At 51.0% G+C, this 13,535-nt stretch overlaps 1 long non-coding RNA gene across 1 annotated transcript; it reads right to left on the minus strand.

The window, feature by feature from the left end:
* Window positions 1-9,246: 9,246 nt before the first annotated feature.
* On the minus strand, window positions 9,247-12,740 carry LOC105539256. The gene is made up of 3 exons (XR_001006021.1): window positions 12,657-12,740; window positions 11,696-11,820; window positions 9,247-10,318 (listed from the first exon to the last, which is right to left on the minus strand). It is a non-coding gene; the product is annotated as an uncharacterized LOC105539256 (long non-coding RNA).
* Window positions 12,741-13,535: the final 795 nt, after the last annotated feature.

A 13,535-nucleotide genomic window follows, 5' to 3' on the forward strand; every position in this document is an offset into this window, starting at 1 on the left:
TGACTGTCTCTGTATGAGGAAGCTGTGGCCAGACTCCTGGACCTTCTCCTAGGCCATCCGTGCGCTTCCTTGTAAAATCCAGTTTTACCAAAAATTCCTGCAAAGTCAGTTTAGCAGGGACCCCATCCTTGATGTCTGAGATGTCTCCTGGGCCTCCTCTGCCTCCACCGTTCCCGGTGACATCAGCACCCAGCCTGCCCCCTGCCTGTCCCCCTCCTGCACCCTGCCTGCATCCCACCTGCCCCTCACCTGCATCCCACCTGCACCCTGCCTGCACCCCAACTGCCCCCGCCTGTGCCCCGCCTGCCCCCTGCATGCACCCCTCCTGCACTCTGCCTGCCCCCTGCCTGCACCCCACCTGCTCCCCACCTGTCCCCTGCCTACACCCCGCCTGTACCCCATCTGCCCTCGCCTGCACCCTGCCTGCACCCCGCCTGCCTTCCACAGGAATCCCACTGGGTCTCCCTCATCCACAGTACTCCCTCTTAGTCATCTTCCAGACGCTACAGGGGCCCTGGCTGTGGGGTCTTCGCACCAATGCTGCTTTTCCCCGTGTTATTCTTTGGAGCCAGCTTAGTGCATCCCTGTGTTCTCAGACCAGGGCCTCCCAGGTACATTATTCAGCAACTGGCTCAGTTAAAACCAGAAAGGAGAAGCTGCCATGGGCTCCCTCACTCAGGGCCATCCATTCTCATGCACAGATGAGGCAGGGGATGCCCCCAGGAGCCTGTGGAAGGTGGCAACGCCAGGCCTTGGAGAGGCAGAGGCAGGACTCGACTCCAGAGGTGGGGACCCAGACTCTGGACTGGACTGAGGTCTGCCTGAAATAGGAAAGAGGCAAGAGCTCCTCTCCACAGGACATACCCACCCATGCCATGTCAGTTTACCATCGCCACGGCAGCACCAGGACCACTCCCAAGTTACCATTCTTCTTCTAGACATTTCTGCATAATCTGCCCCTAATTTGCATGTCATTAAAAGCCTCACTTTAGGGTCCGCCTGCCCTGCGTCCCCAGGACCCATATGCACTCTGGACCCTGAAATTTACCCAAAGGTAAATGTTTATGATATCAAAACGGAATCTCCTACACATTGTTATAGATTAGGAGGAACCATAGTGAGTAACCACCACAGTTTAGAGAAGAAGCGGAACCTCCGTTTAAATAAGTTAGAGACATAGGAGGGCTGTAACAGACCGAGTGACTTCCACAGTAGCGTTTGATTCTCTCCCAGCTCCGGAGGCCCCAAGTGCAAGACTAGGGTGTGGGCAGGACCGGCTCCTCCAGGGCCTCTGAGGGTCTGTCCCAGCCTCTCCCAGCTCCCGGCTCCTCCGGGGCCTCTGAGGGTCTGCGCCAGCCTCTCCCAGCTCGTGGAGCTGCCTGCTGTCCCTGGTGGACCCTGGCTCATAGCTGCACCCCTCCAACCTCTGCCTCCCACATCACATGGTTTTCTCCTCTGTGTCCAATTTCCTCTTTGTATGAGGACACCAGTTATATTGAATTAGGGCCCACCCTACTCCACTATGACGGCATCTCCACGAATCTCCTCTGCAGCAATCCTTTGCCCAAATACACTTCCCGCCTTATCCCCAGGTTCCATATCTATGGATTCAACCAGCTGCAGATCGAACATATTAACAACAATACAAATAGTACAGATACAAAATCAACACGACGTAGCAACTATTTGCACATCATGTACACTGTGTTAGGTACTGTAAGTAATCTAGAACTGATTTAAAGCACACTGGAGGAGGCGCACAGGTTATATGCAAACGCCATGCCATTCTGTACAAGGGACTTGGGCATCCATGGGTTTGACGCCTGAGGGGTTCCTGGAACCAGTCTCCTCGAGTGCCAGGGGAGAACTGTGGAGCCTCATTCTGAGTTGCCTGGGCTCGGACTTCAACTGTGAATTTTAGAGGGACGCAGTCCAGCTGGGAAAGGAGGCTACAGATGGAGACGCCACCGGGAGGTGGTCGGCGAAGCTGGGATGGGAGTTAAGCTGCAGAGTGTAACATTGCTTGGGATGAGGGCACCAGACAAGGGCCTCTGAACTGGCACGCAGGGCTTTTGGTGTCGGTGACACACACACGTTTATCGTGAGAATTCTTCCCAGAAAGGGTGACCCAGTAACACTGAAAACAACAACAACAACAAAAACATAACCATGGCTTTCCTTGGAGTATTTAAAAATATTCTTTGTCCATTTAAGATGACCCGGAATTTCACACCATCTGCTGGATGTGAAATGAAACCCAGAAAGAGAAAGGGGAAGAGACGATGGTCTGCAGGCTTCAGGGCCCAGCCGCGGGCCCAGGTCCATGTGGCTGCCGCCTTCCCTTTCTGTGGTGTGCATAGCCTCCTCTTCTCTGACTGCTACCCCACACCCCCTCTCGTTTCCTCCCTGCTTTCCATGGGGTCTCACTTTGTTTGCATGACTTTCTGGGGAAGTTGGGTGGGTAGCCAAAAACAGGCATTTTCAGCATGGAAAAAGCCCTTAAACTAACACTTCAGTTCATTTGGATAAAGAAATCCCCAAAGATATCGAAGGCTCTGAAATGATATCATCTACCTAAATACGATGCTCAGAAAATCTAGAAGCCCTCTAGAAACGCCGCTGTGGACAAGGGCATCCCCAACTGTACTGGTGAAAAGTCAACACAAAAGTAGATTCACGAGCAAGAGACTGAGGAATTAATGCCTTTCGTGCTATGTTTCACAGCGCACTTAATTGCCCTTCCAATTCTTCCTTCACAGCCATCAGCCTGTAAAGCTGGATCTGGGAGGCTTTGTTTCTGGAGACTTCTCTGCTTTCTTTGGAAGGCAGGCTCAACCCCGGTCCTCTATACAACTGTCCTGAGTTAAATCTGGCCAGTCTGAAAAGCCAGCCATGCTGGTGAGTGCATGAAAATCCTGTGCGTATTTCAAAGGCAGAGAGCCGGGCTCCACGCGATATTCGGCACCTTCCCCAGGGCGGCTCCTCCTTCTTGCTGGCCTCATACCCTAGAACTTAAAGTATAATAAAAAATAAAAAATAAAAAAGGAAGAAAAAACACACATCATCAATAAAACAAATATCTAGTTTGTCAAATTCTATTGCTTATATTTATTTTTCTATTTTTCTCTATCCCTACATTTTAAAACTTGTTTTCCCATATATAGGTCACAGCTCTGAGCACTGAAATTCTGAGATTCTGTTGGGAAAGACAAGCAGTAAAAAAATCCACAAGAAGCTGCAGCAGCAAATGTTAAGGGTGCATTTTTGGGTTTCATTCAGTATTTCTAGTCTCTTTAATAGTAAGCCTAAGAAATTACCTCCTGCAATAGAAGTAGCATCGATAAAAAAATTATGTTTGCAACTTCTCCTGAGTTTGAAGAAGTACAAGAAAATTTAACGTGAATGAATACAATTTCTGAATCTCTTTTTAAAAAGGTAATACTGTTCATGATGATATATTTGCAAAACCTTCCAAAAATGAGTTTTGTTAGAGAATTATACACTCCTGTACTCTGTATTTTAAGTTTCATAAAACAAGGCATAAACTTTTAAAGATGATTTTAGAGGTTTTCCGGAAAATATGTGAGCTAATTGCCTTTCTCCTACACAAAACTAAGCTCACTACCTAGTTCTTTTTGTGACAAATTATAAGTAATAGAACAAAGCCTTAAATACTTCCATTGTAGAAGAAGCGCGTTTGGAACAGGAGCATAGACTGTGGATGGGAATAGTGTTTCTAGTTTTAAAACTATTTACACAGAGAAATTTTATTAAAACCTACTTTTTTTCTCGTACAAAATAAAAGTGTGAACTGGGAATCTGTCGGGCGTGTCCTGCTATGCCAGCAGGCATCTGGAAGAAATCCCCTCGCCTTTCGTCACTCAGTTTCTCTCTAAATTGTACCTGAAAGCAGACCAGAATTAAACTGTTTATTGGCAACGCAAAGAGTGCTTGGCGGAAACAGAAGTGCCCGTCCTTGAAGGGCAGCGACTTTCCGTAAGGAAGTTCAGCGGATCTTCTAACCACTCCTGGTGCAGGATGCTCACCGGTTCTCTGTCCCATAGACACAGGGGATGTGATTATCCTGCTGAGGAACCCAGGGCCATGACGGCATTCTTATTTTTAAAGTAAAGTGACTTATAGTTAATTTTTTAAAACACCTTTTTGTTTTAAGGGGAGGGAGGGACAGTTTGCTCTCAGAACAGAGAGTGGCCTTTCGTTGTCTTAAAGATCTGTATTAAATCATCTGAAGCTCCTATTTATTTATTAATTTGGGGATTTTCATTGGTACTGTTCTGCCTTGACAAGGATTTTTTAAAATTAGTATTCTAAATAAATGAACACAAGCACACAAATTAGTTATTTGAACTTAAAACGTGTTCTTATGAAGTAGAAACTTCACAAACTACATTCACACTGGGTTGCAGTTTCTCTTTTCCAAACTTCAGCGTTACCAAATGTTGATTTCCTCCGGTTATTTTCGAAAACGCTTTTCATTATTCTAGGAAACTTGATGAGCTTGTGTGTTCCGGCAATTCCTCGGTGGGATGGTGAGGGCGGCCTCAAGGTGCTTAGAGGATGAGAGAGACCTCCTTCCCTCCGGGGGTGCACTTTCTCGGGCTGGACTGATGGTTCTTTCATGGCTTTTAATACTTTCTTGAAATTTTTTTATTGCAAATCAAATGAGACTGCTGAACGAATCTCGACCCCAGCTGGAAGGCATGGCGCCTCATTCCTTTGGAACCACAGGTCACTTCTCAACTGCGGCTTTAACCTGAAATGATCTTTGTGCACTGTGAAGACTTGCTTCCCTCCGGACTTCGTGCTCGGATTTCCCCTCCTCAGAGCAGGGCTCAGCGCATAGCCACTTTCTTCCCACACACACAAGAAAATGAAACGCACTTCTGCGCTCAGGAGAAGCACCCTTCCTGCCCTTGTGTGGATGATTCTGGAGCAGAACCTATTGTCTCGGTTTGCAAAGCACAAAGGAGGTCACCGATGGATCGGATCAGGGTGGAGGTGTGCCCCAGATGAGGTCAGAATATTTGCAGCAGAAGAATGGCAGCTCTCCCCGGCCAGGAGCAGGCCTGCCCCTTGTGTGCTCTGACTCCCCGGCCAGGAGCGGGCCTGCTGCTTCTGTGCTCCTGACTCCTCCCCACATTCTTCTGGTCCGGTTCCCACAGACAGACAGGGCGCGGGAGGTCAGAGTGGACGGAACAAAGGGGACCCCCTGCGGCGAGGCCTTGCTGGGCTGTCAGCACCAGTAATTCATGAGTTCACCTTTCATCTCCATGAGGATCCATGAGCGGTTAAACAGAGACCCATTTTACAGCTGACAAGATTGAAGGGGCTAAGGAGCGGGAGGGAGGCCAAACACCCTAAAATTTATAGTATCCAACCACCTGCTAAACCAGATCCACGCAGGTTCTCCTTTCATTTCTCCCCACATAATGGGATCTGTGTTTCAGAGGCAGCATAATAAACAGGCAATGCACGGTCTGGGGGCATTTTCACATTGTGTGGTTAGAGAAGGAGAGAGGAAGAACCGGCAGAAACAGAAAAAAATGATGCAAAACGGCAGCTCCAGCTCCTGGAGAGCATGGGGCTTCGGGCAGCTCGTCCATGGCTTGGAGGCCAGCTGTGCATCTGAGCCTCGCCACACCCAAGCAGAAAGGAATTCCTGACAAAGTCCTGAATGTGGAAATGGAGTGTGCACTGCAACATCCGACAGTGTGCACGTGTGTGCGTGTACTAGTTGTGTGTGTGCATGTGCCATGTCGACAGGAGGAAGAACAGCACACAGGGAAGAAGCCACACGTGGCTTTTGAGAGATTTCATTTGTAACAGGGCTTCCCCAGCGACTCTTAATGTCTGCTCTGAGACCAGCAAATGAATTAATTTAACATGCGTTTTAGCTGATGATGGACATTGTGTCTCCAAAATAATTCCATCTAATGTTCTTTTAATCAATAGGGCCATAACCTTCTGTGAGGGGAATTTTCTCAGTATTTCTGGGTAGTGTTTGAAAGGAAGTTGAAGGAGGTTGTCCCCCAGTGCAGCAACATGTGTAAAAGAAAGGAAGCCACAGGGCATAGCGTGTGCACGTGTGTTTGTGTGTGCACACATGTGTCCTCATTTGCACGTGCATATGTATGTGTGCACTAGTGCATGCCCATGTGTGTGCTGTGCATATGCAGGTGTGCACTTATATGTGTGTGTTTGTGTGTTGTGCATGCACATGTATGTTGCCTTGTGGGGGCACGTATGCTTGTGTGCATGCATACGTGTGTGTACTTGTGCATATATGTGTGTGCATGTGTGTATGTGTGCCTGTGTGCTTGTGTGTTGTGCACACACATGCATGTTGCATGTATGGCGTACATATGTGTGTGCATGTGTGTGTACATGTGCTTGTGTGCATATATGCATGTGCATATGTGCATACGTGTGAGTGTGCTCATGTGCATGTGTCCGTCTGTGTTTGTGTGTGTTTTAGCTGTTAGTTTAACCCAGGGCAGGGTGACGGTCCCCTCACTCACACGAAGATTTGGACTTGCCCTTGGCATGCCCCGCGGGGCTGTGCGGAGTGCCAGTCTTCGGTGCCGCGTGTTCAGCAGCTCCGTGGGTGCTGCCTGGGGATGTGGCCCCTAAGGAAAGTGTGCTCAGGGCCTGGCAGCTCTGTTGCTCACGGGGGCGTTTGTCCATCATCGACTCCGAATTTGGTGAGTTTTCAGAGCAGCTGCACAGCCCTGGCAGGCACTCCCCCAGTACATCGTGGCTCCCCAGACCCTCAGGACTCCACTGCGCAAAGCCTCTGTTTTCCGCCTGCTACGTCTTCACGTCAGGGGCGCTGCTGATAAAACGGCAGAGGACAGCATTGTGCTTCCTCTCTTCTCGGCAGAAGGGACTGGACAAGGAGGCCAGCAGGAGGGACCCACTTGCTCTTCCTGCTGGCAGTGATTTCTCTCAAGTGCACGCGACCTTCACCCATTCCGTTCCCAGAGACCCCTCTGCGATCCCTTCCACGGGAGCCCACTCTGGCTACTGCACAGTTACTTCCATTTCTTCTGGAAGGCCCCACAGCCTTCACGAAGCCACACTAGGCACACAGTGGGCTTTTCGGTGTGGATACACAGGCGTGTGTTAAGGATGCTTGGTCAGTGGGGAAGCTAAGGAAAAAGTTGAGCTGAGATATTTGGGATGGAAGCTCTAGGATGAATGGCGACCCCTACACCCGGCTCTCCCATGGGGTCCTTGGGGCCAGGTGGACCCGGCTCCAGCGGGGCAGGCCCCTTGGGTCATTTGTGCTGCAGCAAAGCTCCCGCCTGCAGTGGAGGCTGTGGGAGGTGGCACCTTCCCCACGCTGCCCCACCCCTTTGTCATCCATGGAATCCTTGCTGGTTGCTTAGGAGGAGGATTTTTAGGGGTGAGTGCCCAGGGCTCAGATGTGGGAGCTGCAGAATGAAGATCAAAGGAACCCCTGTGGTCCGTGCGTCCCGTGTGAGTGGCGGCCGGCGGCAGCCAGCCTGTGAGTGGAAGCCCTGACTCTGCGTCCCTTCGCAGTTCAGGGTCTGGAGGACCGCCCGAGACCCAGGCTAACGCTGCTGAGGCTAGGGAGATTTGAGGACAGTGTGCCCCCAGCAGCTCAGCTTTCCCTGTGCCAGGTGGGATGGGGGAACGGAGATGGACGTGCTGGGTGGGTGAGGCACAGCAATCCGGACAAGCCCCCGCTTCACCACTCAGTGTCCCCTCCAGGAGCTGAGCCTACTGTCACTAAGACACCACTGCATCATGCGCCCAGCTCGCGGAGGTGCCGCCTGGCTGCGGATTTGAGCAATGTGACGGTCCTCTGGACACTGGAGCACGGCACACCATGGTGGTCTCCACTTGCCCCTTCCCCTTCATGTCGACACGAAGAAACGCACGTCTGCACAGATGCCCCTCCTTAGAAGCATCCAGAGCTCCTGAGAACTGGCTCATGCTTCCCGGGCCTGGCATCTACAGCTGAGCTCATCCGCCAAGACCCTCAGGGACTGGTGGTCCTTTGGGGCAGCCCCTCCCCAGAAGCCTGCCCTAGGTCTCTTTCACGGCAGCTGTCTGGGACACTTCATTGGTGGCAGAGACTCCCAGGAAGAACATTTGTGACCTAACCACCAAATGAGAGGGGTGCTGGCCACTGCAGACCTGAGAGGAAGGGCTCTGGCTTGCAGAGGTGTCTGTGCCACTTCAGCCCTCAGAGGTGAAGAACTTGGTGCCACCCTGCCCTGGCTGAGAGGGCGAGAAGGGCCTGGATGATGCCACAGGTCTCCAGGGGGGAGATCATCTCCCATGCCCTGTGTTCCTTCCCTGGGCCCAGAAAAATGACAGGCCAGCTTCCAATGTGCACGCAGGCTGTCGGGTGGCCAACTGCCCCGGGATGGCCTCTGCTCCCGCCTCGGTGTGGTGACGGTGGCCTCTGCTCCCCGCTTGGTGTGCTGACGGCGGAGAAGTCCCTTCACTTGTGGGCAGAGCACAGGTGTCAGCAGAGGAGACACTGAACGCACTGAACACATAGTGTGTGTTCCCGGCTGTGTGACTGTGGGCAGTCCCTGAGATGGGGGGTTTGTTTGTTCATCTGCACAGTGGGACTCGATTGCCAGTGGGGGCCTGGGCAGGCTGTGGGAAGAGCTCAGTACCTGGTGTCCTGGCATCAATGGACATTGGGTGGCATGAGGTGAGTGATCAAGCATTGGATCCTTTCTTGTTAATCTGGCTTCAGAGGGAGGATGAGACGGGGCCCAGCGTGAAGGCCTTGAAGTCAGAAATGGACGTGGAGGGAAACAGCCTGAATGTAGCCGGAGGCCCTACTAACGCTGCCCGGGACTGGTCCAGCAGCCATCCTGTGTAGGCGGGCCATTTCAGACGTGGCCAGGGGACAGAATATTAACACCTCATGTTGGTAAGCACGGGGCACCTTTGTTTTCTGTGTTTTTAAACCCATGACCATTTTGAAACATAGGCTTAGTGGGCAAGTAGCTTGTCCCCGTTTTACAGATGGGGAAACTGAGTCCCAGGGGACCGTGCTCACTGATACCAGTTAATGGCAGAATAGAATGAGAGCTGGTGTTCTGCTGTGCCACCTTCAGAGCCAGATTCCTCCATCAAACCTAGGGAAAGATATATTGCCCCAGGATAAAAATCAGTACAGTAAGTTTTTATTGTATGATATTTAAGGTGAAATAAAGTTGAAAAAATGTTGAAGCAAAGTTGAGCATGAGTCAATTCTTTTAATTGAAAGGCATTTAAAATACATCGCCGTTGTATAGTTCTTTAAGAAACACTGGGATGAATCTTTTGTAAAGTGGCAAATCCTTTTGACACGTCAAACAGTCACTCTTAATGTATCTTAATGTGTAGATTTCATTTTTTCAAATATCACGTTTCTTGAAGCAGGTCACACCTTTACGAAGGGTCTGGAAGGGAGAGGATTTGACAGTTGGGCACCTGCATTTACAGGTTTTGCATCAATTGCAAATCTTGCAAATAAAATAATCTCCTTAAAAAATAAGAATAAAATTTGTAGCAATTTTTCTCTCCAATTTTCTTTCTTGGCATTTCAGTATGTTTATCACTTGATCTCTGTGAATCATAAATCACCCCATAATCACACAAAATGCCCCCAGGATATGTCTCCCTCTCCCTTAATGACAGCAGCCAATTGTTGATTGTTTATTTGATCCGAGAGGCATACTTCATTCACCCAAAGCTTTTCAAAGAGCCAAGATGAAGAGCCAGCCTGGAGATGGCTTCCCACCCTGTCTGGTGGGCACCCTGGAGCTGGGGGCTGTGATGAGGGCGGAGGCACGGGTGGGCCCAGTCAGCCCAGCCTGACCCCGAAACTGTAGGGCCTCAAGTGTGCTGTGGGCTCCTGCCAACTTAAAACAAATACGGTACTTACTTCCCAGATGACCTTTTACAATGGGATTCGAGAAAGCCAGTGGAGTTTTATTTGAGGACGTTTTTAATCAATTTGGAAATTGATTTTGTTGGTCTGATGTCAAGCTGTCATTTTTCAGAGACCCGAGTCTTACCTCTCAGCCTGAGGCTTTGTGGCAAACCCATTCCACAATAAAAGCAGCATTGGCCACCTGAGGAAGTGGGAGGAAGAATTGGGAGGCTTTATCTTCTCCTCTTTTGATGTCGATAAGTAATGTAGGGTCCTAAAGTCCCTCGTGGAGTCTTCGAAACCCAGCTCCTTGCGTTTAAACAAGCACCAGGTGCTTCGTGTCCCTCTCCAGTGGCCGCTGCCTCTGCTGCATGGAAGTGACATGACGGGGTCCTAGGATTTCACAGGTAAAGGGAATTCGGCTCAAGCACCCCATTTTATAGGTAGAGAAAAATTGAGGCCTAGAGAGGGAATGACATGAATTTCTAAGCTGCTGAATGATGGAGAGAAAAGGTTAAACTGGGCCTCAGACTCCTAGAACTACAGTTATGGCCTCTCCTTCCGGGGCATTCCTTCTGGTGACCTTGGACCTCGGGGAGGCTTGACAACAACCAAACAGCAATGCCCCCCAGTCGCCAGCTCCAGACAGCAATGCCCTCCAGTCGCCAGCTCCAGACAGCAATGTCACCCAGTCATCAGCTCCAGACGGCAATGCCCCCCAGTCGCCAGCTCCAGACGGCAATGCCCCCCCAGTCGCCAGCTCCAGACGGCAATGCCCCCCAGTCGCCAGCTCCAGACGGCAATGCCCCCCAGTCGCCAGCTCCAGACAGCAATGCCCCCCAGTCGCCAGCTCCAGACAGCAATGCCCCCCAGTCGCCAGCTCCAGACAGCAATGCCCCCCAGTCGCCAGCTCCAGACAACAATGCCACCCAGTCGCCAGCTCCAGACAGCAATGCCCCCCAGTCGTCAGCTCCAGACAACAATGTCACCCAGTCGTCAGCTCCGAAGCAGCCCCGGCTACAAACTGAGGATATCGTTAAACTCTAATTTGTCAGTTCTCTGATGCCACCTGGGTGCCTGGAGCTGTAGTATTCATGGTACTATTTACCGTATGATACTGGCAGAGGGGTTGATGGACAGGACAGGTGAAGCAATGGCTGGGACAGAGAGTGGATCTATCACAGTCTCCAACAGGGACACAGTCTCCCAGAGCAGCCACGGGGCGGCCGGGTCTGGGCTGCCCTCCCTGCTTCTTGCCAGTGTGCCCAGGTGCCACACACCTGGCTGACAGGAGCCATCTTGCTGGTGGAACATGGTGGGTGGGGGGGCTGCCCCAGCCTCTGGCAGTATGGGAAGCAGTGGGGGGCCGCCAGGTGCTACAGTCTGAATGTAGGTGCCTCTCAAATGTGTAGAGCGAAACCTAAGCCCCATGTGATGTTGTTAACAGGTGGGGCCTTCTGAGAGGAGGCTTGGTGATGGGGCTCCTCCCTCATGAACAGGATCCTCGCCTTATAATGGAGGCCAAAGGGCACACCCAGCCCCTTTTCCTCTCCCACCCGCTCCCCACCTGAGGATACGGCCCAGAGGCGCCATTTTGGAAGCACAGGCTGGGTCCTCACCGACCGGGAACCAGCTGGTGTCTTGATCGTAGACTTTCCCGCCTCCAGAACGATAAGAAATAAATTTCTATTGTTTATAAATTACCAATTCCAAGGCATTTTGTGATAGAAACATGACTAGACTGGGACACCTGGGCTACCTTTGTCACACCTGGTCAAAGCTGCCTAGTCAACCTACGAACACTGTCTCCAGCTCTCCCTTGAATCTGGAGACTGGCCCGTTTTATGTTTTCATCAGCCTCTGCCTGAATCCCTCATGAGACCTCCATCCAGAATCTGTATGGAGCAAGAATGAGGATGCTTTCAGGATCCTGTGTGACTTCTGCTGAAACAAGTGTACTCGGTTACAGTAGGGGCTAACAGGCCACTTGATGCTTGGACCTGTGTGGCCTCCTGCTGAAGCCAGTGTACTAGGTCACATCAGAGCTAACAGGCCACTTGCATGCTTGGATGTCTTCCTCAGAACACCCTTGAATGCTCTTTCAAAAGCCTCTCCCCCCACCCCTTTGTCTTTCTCTCTGTTTCCCTGTCTCTGCCTTTGCACATGAGTGTCCAAGCCCTCTTGGTGAGTAACAATGCCTGCAGATATTTGAGATAAACCATTCGTGCCTCGACCATGCCTGTAGTGAAGGTGGTGGGGCTGTGTGGGGCTGTGTGGGGCTCTGTGTGGCTGCGTGACACGAGGGAGCTGGGGCCGGGCTTGGGTCTGAGGGCATCGGGCTGCTAGGATCTTGCCTCTAGATCCTGAACCTGCCAACGCCAGTTCTTATTCAGTCCGTGTTAGCCAGGTGAGGAGCGGTGAGGAACGGTTAGCATCGAGAAAGTGTAGCCTGGAGTTTGAAACAGAATGTGATGAAACTCTTCTCACTGTTAGGATTTTATTTTATTTTATTGTACTCGAAGATCTCAAGCCAGGCAGTCACACAGTACATTGTTCTGTTTATTGACATTTCCTTCATCAGCACCCTGACAGGAAAAAGACGATTTGATTCCCATTTGTTTTCCTTGCCAAAATAATGAAGACTGTGATGAGTGTTTGTTTAATATGCACCCCCCACTTTTTCTGGAAGAGAAGAGCAAAGAAAGATCAAGGGAGGAGGAGCACCCATTACTTTCATGGAACAGGAGGGGCGCATGCATAATAGATACGGCAGCCATGGGAACAGGAACGAGGGTACCGGGACACCAGGGAACCAAGGAACCAGGGAACCAGGAAACCTGGGAACCAGGGAACCAGGGAAGCAGGAAACCAGGGAACCAGGAAACCAGGGAACCAGGAAACAGTGAAACAGGAAACCAGGGAACCAGAGAACCAGGGGAACCAGGAAGCCAGAGAACCAGGGAACCAGGGAAACCAGGGTTCTGAGGAAGCAGGAGAAGGGAGGAGAGAGGGAGAGAAGGAGAGAGGGTGTGAGGGAGAGAGGGCATGAGGGAGGAGGAAGGAATGAAGAGAGAGAGGAAGGCAGGGAAGAAAGGGAGAGAGGGAGGGAGGGAGACAAGAAAGGAAGAAAGAAAAGAGGGAAGAAATTAAAGGAAGAAAGGAAGGTAGGGAAAGAGGGAAGGAGGGAGGAAGGAGGGAAAGAAGGAAGGGATGGAGGGAGGGAGGACGGGAGGAAGGAGGAAAGGAAGGAAGGGGAGGGAGAAGGAAGGAATAAAGAGAGAGGAAGACAGGGAATGAGGGGAGAGGGAGGGAGGGAGAAAGGAAAGAAGGAAGGAAGAAAGGAAGAAAAAAAGAAGGGAAAGAGGGAGGGAGAGAGGAAGGAAGAAAGGAATGGAGGGAGGGAGGGAGGGAGGAGGGAGGAGGGAGGAATGAAGACAGAGAGGAAGGCAGGGAAGGAGGGGAGAGAGGGAGGAAGGGAGAAAGGAAAGAAGGAAAGAAGGAAGGAAGAAGGAAAAAAGGAAGGGAAAGAGGGAGGAATAGAGGAAGGAAGGAAGAAAGGAAGAAAGGAAGGAAGGAAAGAAGGAAGGAAGGAAGGGAAATTGGTACTAAA

Source organism: Mandrillus leucophaeus, unplaced genomic scaffold (genome assembly GCF_000951045.1).
Source record: "Mandrillus leucophaeus isolate KB7577 unplaced genomic scaffold, Mleu.le_1.0 Scaffold201, whole genome shotgun sequence".
Lineage (NCBI taxonomy): Eukaryota > Metazoa > Chordata > Mammalia > Primates > Cercopithecidae > Mandrillus > Mandrillus leucophaeus.